This window comes from Eschrichtius robustus, chromosome 15 (genome assembly GCF_028021215.1).
Source record: "Eschrichtius robustus isolate mEscRob2 chromosome 15, mEscRob2.pri, whole genome shotgun sequence".
In the NCBI taxonomy this organism is placed as follows: Eukaryota; Metazoa; Chordata; class Mammalia; order Artiodactyla; family Eschrichtiidae; genus Eschrichtius; species Eschrichtius robustus.
Genome location: NC_090838.1, coordinates 12,359,270 through 12,368,252, shown reverse-complemented (window position 1 = coordinate 12,368,252; position 8,983 = coordinate 12,359,270). Strand labels below are relative to the sequence as shown.

The following is an 8,983-nucleotide window of genomic DNA, read 5'->3' as shown; positions in this document are numbered from 1 at the left end:
AACTCAGTGAATGAACAAGGATGGAAGGTCATTTAAGACAGAGGAGAACCATGTGCAAAGAAAGGGAGGTCTGAGAGAGCCTGGCACGCTCAGTGATTTAAAAAGTGATGAATTCAACTGTGTTAAGTCATAGGCTCCAATTCAGACACAGGCAAGGATTTTCAGCCATTACCAGGTTTCTCTACATAGTCTGGGCTGTGATTTTTTGCAACAAGGAAGTGTGCAGTGTGTCAGCGATGAAAATTGGCTCAATATTCATAATCAAATCTATTATGCTCCCTCTGAAGTCTGGGCCATGTTTCCGTAGAAACCCTTAGTTACATAAAGGAACCCTGGCCTGTAATTGGCAAGAAAACCCACCACCTTTGGAAGCCATTATAGTAATGCCAGAGGGAAAGCACTATATAATTCCTGGGGAACCAAGTGAACTGGGAGGGCAAAATAAAGACTCCTTCCCGTGGAGTAGCAAGCAGAGAGCACTGTGGGGGTTCAGCCTCCACTCCAAGTCCTCATCTGTGAATCCACCCACCAACCACCAAGTCTGAAATGAGCACTTACTGTATGGCCAGCATTATTCAAGGCACTAGGAGGCAACACACACACACACACACACACACACACACACACACACAACTATTCTTTCTTTCACAGCTACAAAGAGTTGACATCAGCCCTCACATCAACCTTCTGAGGTAAGTTTTATTATTCTAATTTTAGAAGTGAGAAAACTGAAACTCTAAAGGCCTAAGTAACTTGGGTTCACACAGCTAGTGAGTGACAGAATCAGAATTTATGCTCAGCTTTGACTCCAAATAAAATGGGGGTTTTATCTGTGTCTCAGATAAGGTCCTTGTCCTCAAGAAACTTGCATATGTGATGAATTGAGGAGTAAGTGGCTCAGATTGTCAACTTTATAGGAATTCAGAAGAAAGAAGTGTGAGCCTATAGTCCACCACTGTCCTGAAGGCATCATTAGCATTGGAACCAGCGGTCTTTAATAGCTGGAGATGGAGGAGGGAGACATCCGAGGTACGTATATATTTATACACACGAGCAAAAGTTCAGAAGCAGAAAGGTCTTTCGAAGGAAGAAGAGGAGCTATGCTGAGAAAGGGAAATCTAACTTGCCCAGGGATTTAGAAGGAATGTTCTACCTGTCCTAGGATGGATCTCAGTGGATGGAGAGGAGCCCTGGATGGGATCAGCCCTTGTTGTTTTGTCTCCAGAGGGGATGCCCATCACTTGCAACATTATTGTTCATTCAATAAATATTACTGTGTACCAGTTTGTGCCAAGTATCATTCTCAGCACTGCAGATGCTTCAGAGAATGTGTTTCCAAATGTGAAGGAGCGGAACCTGGTCCATGGAGGGCAGCGCTCAGCCCCTGGTTCATGATGGTAGTTCTCTCCTGATCATTCTCACTGCTGCCTCCTTTTCTTCCTCCAGCCCCCTGTCAGTCTCTTTATTTGTGGCTCCAGTCAAGGTTGCCCGGTCCCCGGGAGCTCCCAGGATCAAGTGCAGCCTTCTCAGGCTGCTGTTCAGGGGCTCTACTCTCAGCCTCACTTTGTCCAGCCCTTGGTACTGTGACCACACCGGACCTCTTCCCACCTGAGCGTCTCCTTTGTCCCTCTACCTGGAGTGCCCTTGACCCCATTTCCTGCCTACTGAAGTCTAATCATCCCTCAAGGTTCAGCTTAAAAGGATCTGAACCCAATTTTCCCCAATCACAATGAACTCCTTCTTGTCCTGAGCCCACAGAGCCAATACCTCTATTTTAGCCTGTTTCCTATTCTGCCTTGTCATAAACTGGGCTGGCAACCACTTTGTCTACCCCTCAGGCCAGGGACATGTGTCCTGATTCCATCATTTAGCACTGTACCTGGCACTTTGCCCAAGCTCAAGACATCTCTTTAAAAAAAATAAATACGTGACAAGGATGTCCTTGAAATTAGAACAGTTCGGTTTAAATTTAGTTTAATTAAGACATTAAGGTTCATTTTTAAAAATGTATATTGTGAATAAGAACCACTGAAATTTAATCTCAACCTACTTGCCCCCTCATTGACAGTTTAATTTCGCTGTAATCTTTATCATGTATGGCGGTGTAGCAAGAAGGATTTTCCCATAGAGCCAAAGAAAGAAAAAAATGGATCGTCTTTGTGGGAATTGACAACAGGGTCTGGTCCAGGTACAGGCACCTTGATTGACACACATAAAAAATGGGGACGTGTTCATTCTGACCCGAAAGACCTCTACCCATTGGGAGACTATTTCGTTCTAACTAGACCATGCCCTCCTGGCCCTTGTCTGAATTCCTGCCAAAACTCAGAGCATGAGCTGCACTGAGAAGCTCGTGGAAGCTCTTCGGACTGATTGTCAGAGTCTGGAGGAGGCTGGGATGGCATCAGGTCCTGCATGGGGACCCTGGAGCTCAGAAAGTAAAAGGACTTGGCCAAGGTCTCCTGAAGCTTTCTGCACTCCAGGACCTGGGCGCCTTATGTCGCAACCTGCACACTCCTGCAGCAACTGACACAGCCCCCAGCATATGGCTTGGCCCATTGTAGGGGTTTGATAAAGTTTCATGATTGACTGGGAAAGGAAGCAGGAGAGGCCTGGGCCTGCAGAAGGGCCCCCTCAACAGGAGCTCTGACTCACAACCTGTTTGGCACTGCGCAGCCCTCTCTGGTTTCCTGAATCTCTCTCTCTAATGGCAGATGTTTTAAAACAATGATCATGACAATGACATTGTAATCCCCTACTTTCCCTTGCATCATAGAATTTTTTCAAGTGTTTTTGCAGACTTGCTCTTAAGGGTAGTTACATTTTTTGGACTAAGTATTTGCAAAAACTTTTTTTGGTGGTCCCATCAGATAACGGCGGCCCCCAGGGCTGGGAATCTGTTAATAGTATGTGCGGGGAGGACAGGGCGGAAAGCTGGGTTCAGGAGCAGACTAATTAGTGAGTGGGGTGGAGGTTGGGATGGTCTGACTGGGTGCATGAGCAGTAATTTGAGGGCGGGTGTGCGTCCAGGGATGGATCAAAGGGCCTTTCTCCCGTCTTTTTTTTTTTTTTTTTTTTTAGAGGAATAGTGGGTACGGAGGGATTCCGTGTGTAGAAGCAGCAGGGGCACATCCGGGCTTCCTCCTGGAGGGCAAAGCTAGCGGCCAAGGCCTAGAAAAGGGCAGGGGTTTCTGCGTGCGTATATGGTCAGCACGAGGGATCTGGCGCGGGTCTGGGGACCCTGCCTGGTGACGGCGGGGGTGGGGCTCCCCGGGGGCTGGGGCGGGGCGGCCGCAGCGGGCGGGGCTGGAGGCGGGGCGGGGCGGGGCGAGGCGAGGCGGGGCGGGGCGGGGCTCCGGGGCCGTCTCGGAGGCTGCGGCGGCCGCGGGAGAGGCGTCCACAGCGGCGGCGGCGGCTGGGGCAGCGGCGGACCGGCGGCCGAGCAGGGCGGCGGCGGCTCGTGGTGAGCGGGGCGCGGGCCCGGCGGGGGCGCGGCGGGGAGCGCGGCCGGGGGCCTGCAGGGAAGCGGGCTCGGGAGGCGCCCGGCGAGCACTGTCATCCTTCCCCAGCTCCGGACGCAGCCTTCGGGGGAGGGCGGGAGGGAGAGCCGAGGACCCAGTCCCTTCGCCCTTCTGCAGCGGTCGCCGTCCAGATGTCCGACTAGGCGCCCCACTGCCCCTTCTCCCGAGGACAGCCTCCTGCTTGTGTTCCAGGGCACCTCCCTCGCCCCTCAACCACTCAACCTCCTCCCCCAACCCCCAACGCCAGGTATCTTCAGCTCCAAAGCCATTCTTCCAGAAGACCCCCGGCTCTGCTTCCCCATGCCCACCACCAGAGGCCCGGCTCCCCAGCACTCTCTACAGCCCCAGAGGCAGAGATGACCCCCGTCCCTAGGGCCTGCACACCTGGACTCTTCTGCTGCCACCTGCCAGGGACTCTTCCTAGCCAGCCAGCCAGCTGCTGTGCCCCGGACCCAGGCCTCCTTGCCGTCACTCTCCTCCATCTCAGAATCCCAGTCTGAAGAAAGGGACTTTAGGGATCCTGAGCTTTGGGAACAATTTGACCCACTTCCCAAAAGGCTGATTCTGGGCCAGCCAGGCTATTTGGTGGAGACACCTGTCTTGCCTGTCAGTCGAAGGACTGACAGGTCTCTGGCAAAACGGGCCAGCGGGTCCCTGGGTCCTCCTCCAAGCTGCCCTGACTTGCTGACCAGTGCCCCCAGAGACCAGGACCAAGAGCTTTGTCATTTAAGACCTCCAAAGCTCTTTGCCGACCCCACCCCCAGTTCCCCAGAATTCCGCCCTTGCTGTGTGGGAGTGCAGGGTCCAGCACTGATGGGCCACCATCCTGGCCCTGGCCTCCCCTCCCATGCCCTTGTTTCCCGGCTGCCTGCTCCCCGGGGAACCCAGGGCAGAGTAGTGGAGCTGGGATTCAGGGCCTCGGTCTCCCCCCCAGCCCTTTGGCCTTCCTTCCTTTCCCTGTTAGAAACTTTTCCCCTCTTTCGCTGGTCACCATCACTCTGGTTGGGCCTGGGCCATCTGCACAGCGCTGTGTCCCCAGGGCACAGAAAGCTGGGCTGGGACCACGAAGGGCTGGGACGTGTGCTGGGCCAGCATGAGGAGGGTGGCTGTTAGCCAGGTCAGGCTGGGCGCCTGGGCCCGGGGGCCAGAGCTTTAGGGTGGGTCGTTGGCTTTCACTGAGCCCCGAAGGGGGTCCGAGGGCTTGCTTTGCTGTGAAGAGAGGGGGCAGAGCAGGGGCTGTTTTTCCTGCCTGCTTCTGACTGTCTTGTGTTGCTATGGTGACAGTTTTGCCTCTCTTCCTTCTTCTGACTCTTCTGGAAGCTGGTTTTTATTGGTCTGTTGTTCTGTCTTTTATGGCTCTAATTTCTCCTTTCTATTTGCTCTGAAATAAACAGTCATAAACATGGGCGCTGGGCCCAGGCTGGGGGCTGGCAGAACTTCACCTCTTCCTGGCCCCGGGCTCCTGTGAGAGGAGAGTAGGGGAAAGAGGTGGGGACAGACCTGGCCACACTCCCTCCTGGCCCCAGCTCTGGGAGGGCGGCAGAGGCACACAGTCTCAGGCACACAGCGGGTAGCACGCTGCCTCGGTGCTAATAATAGACCCAAGTGTGATGGAGAAGCCCACTAATGTTATTTCCTTTCATCTTCAAGGCAGCTCTGTGGGGTAGGGGCCGTCCCCACTTTGCAGATGACAAAACTAAGCTCAGAGTGAGCTACTTCCCTCAGGTCACTCTGCTTTTAGCACATAGTCGGCGCTGAGATTTTGTTGAATGGGTGGAAAAGTGATGGAGCTGGTGCGCAAAAGCCCAGCTCGCTGCCTGGCCACCCTGAGGGCTTCCGGGTCCTGCTCCCAGAGGACCAACAGAGCCCCCTAAACCCATGTTGCTGGGAGACTCACTGAAGGGTTTTCCCCAGTTTCCCCACTGGACTCCCATGCAGGCCACTGCCAGAGAGCGGCCTGTCAGGTCCCTCGTGCACCCTTGACCCTGCTGTTGGGGACTCAAGTTGGGAGGAGAGTCAAGGCACTTGTGACTTCCTGTTTATGCTCAGCACCCAGAAGCGTTCAGTTTGCTTTTACTCTCAGGGCTTAGATGCAGCCGGGTGAGTCAGGGACACCGAGAGCCCAGGAGACCTTCCCAAGTCAGCCCTGGGCGAGGAGTTCAGAGCTGTCCGGCCCTGGGTCACGGACGGTCAGCCGTCCGCCACACTCTCCAGAGAAGCTGCCCCCCTTTTCCCTTTTGTTTTTCCCTTCACTACACACTCTTTTCTTTCCCATCCCTCCCCTTTCTCCCTCCACATGGCCAGTGCTCTAGGCCTGTTAGTAATGAGCTGGAAAAGCACCACGGTAGCATGAAAAAACCTGGGAGTCAACAGCCTCATTGTCAAATTCCAGCCCTGGGGCAGTCAGTTCACTCACATGGGCCTCAGTTTCAACCTTTCAAATGGGGTTGATAGCATCTGTCCGAATGGTTACATTTGCTTGTTTTTGTAGGATGGAATGGAGTAGCTTACAGGGATTGCTTTACAAAGTTAGAAAGCCCGAAGGGCCCATGATGTTCTCCTCCTGTCGGGAGGTCTCAGTGTTGAAGAGACCCCAAACCACTGCCCAGAGATCAAGAACTGACTTAGGAATAATTAAGCTGTAAAATCTCAGGAGTAGAGGCATTCTCTAGTCATCTTGTCCAGAGTTGATGCTGAATCAATCCATTTCTTTATTTTTGCGCCTTCCATTAACTGAGCATCTACTCTGTACCAAATAACACTTTGGGGAACTGGGGATTTAAAAAACATGAACACTATTCCTGTTTTCAAAGAATGTAGTCTGGGGGTAAAGACAGTCATGAAAAGAGATCCTTATGATACCATCGAAGAAGTGGTGTGATCAGGGAAAAGGCAGGGAGATGTGGAGCCCAGAGATGGTGACTTGACTAGCCACCCACCCCTTTATGGTTGAATCAGGCAGCCTGTGCTTTGAGGCTGAAATACAGCTCTCTTAGCACCGCCCACCTGGCAAGCCCTCGGTCAGGCCCTCGCAGCGATGGGTGATGAGTCCCGAGCCCCTCAGCTCTGTGAACAGTGTCGGGAGAGAGGCATGTGGCAGGAGCCAGCCCTGCCTTCCTTGCTGAGTATTTTTTTTTTTTTTTTAATTTATTGGCTGCGTCGGGTCTTCGTTGCTGCGCGCGGGCTTTCTCTAGTTGCAGCGAGCGGGGGCTGCTCTTCGTTGCGGTGCGCAGGCTTCTCATGGCGGTGGCTTCTCTGGTTGCGGAGCACGGGCTCTAGGCGCGCGGGCTTCAGTAGTTGTGGCTCGCGGGCTCTAGAGCGCAGGCTCAGTAGTTGTGGCGCGCGGGCTTAGTTGCTCCGCGGCACGTGGGATCTTCCCGGACCAGAGCTCGTACCCATGTCGCCTGCATTAGCAGGTGGGTTCCCATCCACTGCGCCACCAGGGAAGTCCCCTTGCTGAGTCCTTACTCATCCACTCATAGTAGCCTCTGACTCCTATTTCATCTTGGTCAAAATCCTTTCGCAAAGGCTACATGAATTACCTGACAAGGCAGCATGGTGACTGGGAAGAAAGCGGACTTTGGGAACCAGCCATGAGCTCAAACTCTACTACTACTGTGTCCTAAGTGTGGGATCCTGAGGGAGTATCTAACCTCTCTGAGCCTCAGTTCTTGTATCTGTAAAATGGCAATAATGAGACTTGCCTTCTAGGAAGTGAATGATCTTATGTATTTATAGGGTCTGGCATGGTGCCCACCTCACACTTGCTGTTATTCAGTTATATTGATTAGAAAAGAGTTCTCAGTTACTGGGCCTCTGGGTCCTCTTAGAACCATGGTGGGGAGCTCTTTGGACTAATTCTGGCCTTCAGAGATCCATTCATTATCTGGGAAGGTTAAAAATTGCCCATGCTCAGGTTCTAAGCACTGCTGGTTAATCTTTGAGTTATCTCTCACCAGGTAAACAATGTTCTACAACATGGTGATACTGCAAATCAGCAACACTTTGATTTCCTCAAAGGGGAACAGATTTGAAATGGCAGCAAACACCCTGAGTTTCAAAAACATGTTACTCTGAGAATACTTTAATTTGATGTAGTCCCACTTGCTTATTTTTGCTTTTGTTTCCTTTGCTTTTGGTGTCAAATCCAAAAGATTCATTGCCAAGACCTACATCAAGGAGATTACCACCTATGTTTTCTTCTAGAAGTTTTATGGTTTTAGGTCTTGCATTCAATCTATTTTTTGAGTTACTTTTTGTGTATGGTGTAAGATAGTGGCCCAGTTTGGTTCTTTTGCACATGGCTGTTGTTTTCCCAACACCATTTATTGAAGAGAGTGACCTTTCCCCATTGCATGTTCTGGCTCCTCTGTCAGACAATACTTTAAAATGAATGCTTCACATTTTTTATTCTGGGCATGTTTAGCTTCCTGTTATTTTTTTTAAGTTACCCTATCTATGGATAGACATTTTCTCAAATCATCACTGCAACTCTGTGACATTAGTATTATTATGCCCTTTTGACAGTAAAGGAAACCGGGAAAGGTCCCTTGCACAGAGTCCGGCAGCTAGTAAGTGGCAGGGCCAGAATTTAAAACTGGGCCCGACTTGCTGTTCGTGCTAGCGTACACAGCCTTGTCAGCATCTCCATCTCCTTGGCTGGCATGTCAGTGACTTAAAATAATTGTGTTTGGAGTATGCAAGCAGATTTTAATGGGGGTGGAACCGGTCAGGGCTGAAACTCGGACCCATAGTAAATATTTAGAGACTTTATTAGGGTTTTGTTCTCAGCACAGCATGAACGAGGCTTTCGGCAGTTGGCTGAGGCTTCATTCCTAGAAGTGGTGAAGAGGAGTTTGGCATGTCTGAGTTCAGAAAAAATGTTTGGTGATGCTCAAAGTAACTTCCTTTGCCCAAGAATGGGTTGCTAGTTTGTCGCTGAAATAAATTCAGTTGATTTTAGAACTGAACGTATGAACGGAAAGCATGACAGGTGCACCCCAAGGATCTAGGAACAGAAGCAAGAAGGTCAGAAAATGTGGGTCAGTGGCCCTACAGATGCAGGGGTGGTTGGGATTCCGTCTGTCAGTGTAAGTCATGTCTAGGAAGATGGAGGTAGAAAAGCGATTACAGAATGGCTCACTCCTAGCCTTTCCTGGGTAATTTAGAAGCCGAATTTCCCTGGTCTGAGAGCCCCATTGTCCTGAAAACGGTGCCATGTTTGCCAGCAACATGCTTACCTGGTCCAGCTTAGCTCTGCAGACAGATCCTTTTCTATTTGCAATTATCTCAGGGCCTGAGTCTGGTGTCCGCTATTCTGTATGGCATAGATAATTAAATCTTTAAAATGAAACTGGGGATATGGGGATATATGTATAGGTATAGCTGATTCACTTTGTTATATAGCAGAAACTAACACAACATTGTAAAGCAATTATACTCCACTAAAGATGTTTAAAAAA

General features: G+C 51.0%; 1 protein-coding gene across 1 annotated transcript in view; it reads left to right on the top strand.

The window, feature by feature from the left end:
- Nucleotides 1-3,380: 3,380 nt before the first annotated feature.
- Nucleotides 3,381-8,983, top strand: part of CYRIA (CYFIP related Rac1 interactor A) — a 105,684-nt gene continuing 100,081 nt past the window's right edge. Inside the window, exon 1 of the mRNA XM_068564923.1 lies at nt 3,381-3,463. The gene's annotated coding sequence lies outside the window, so the exon portion shown is untranslated. The remainder of the gene's footprint in view (nt 3,464-8,983) is intronic.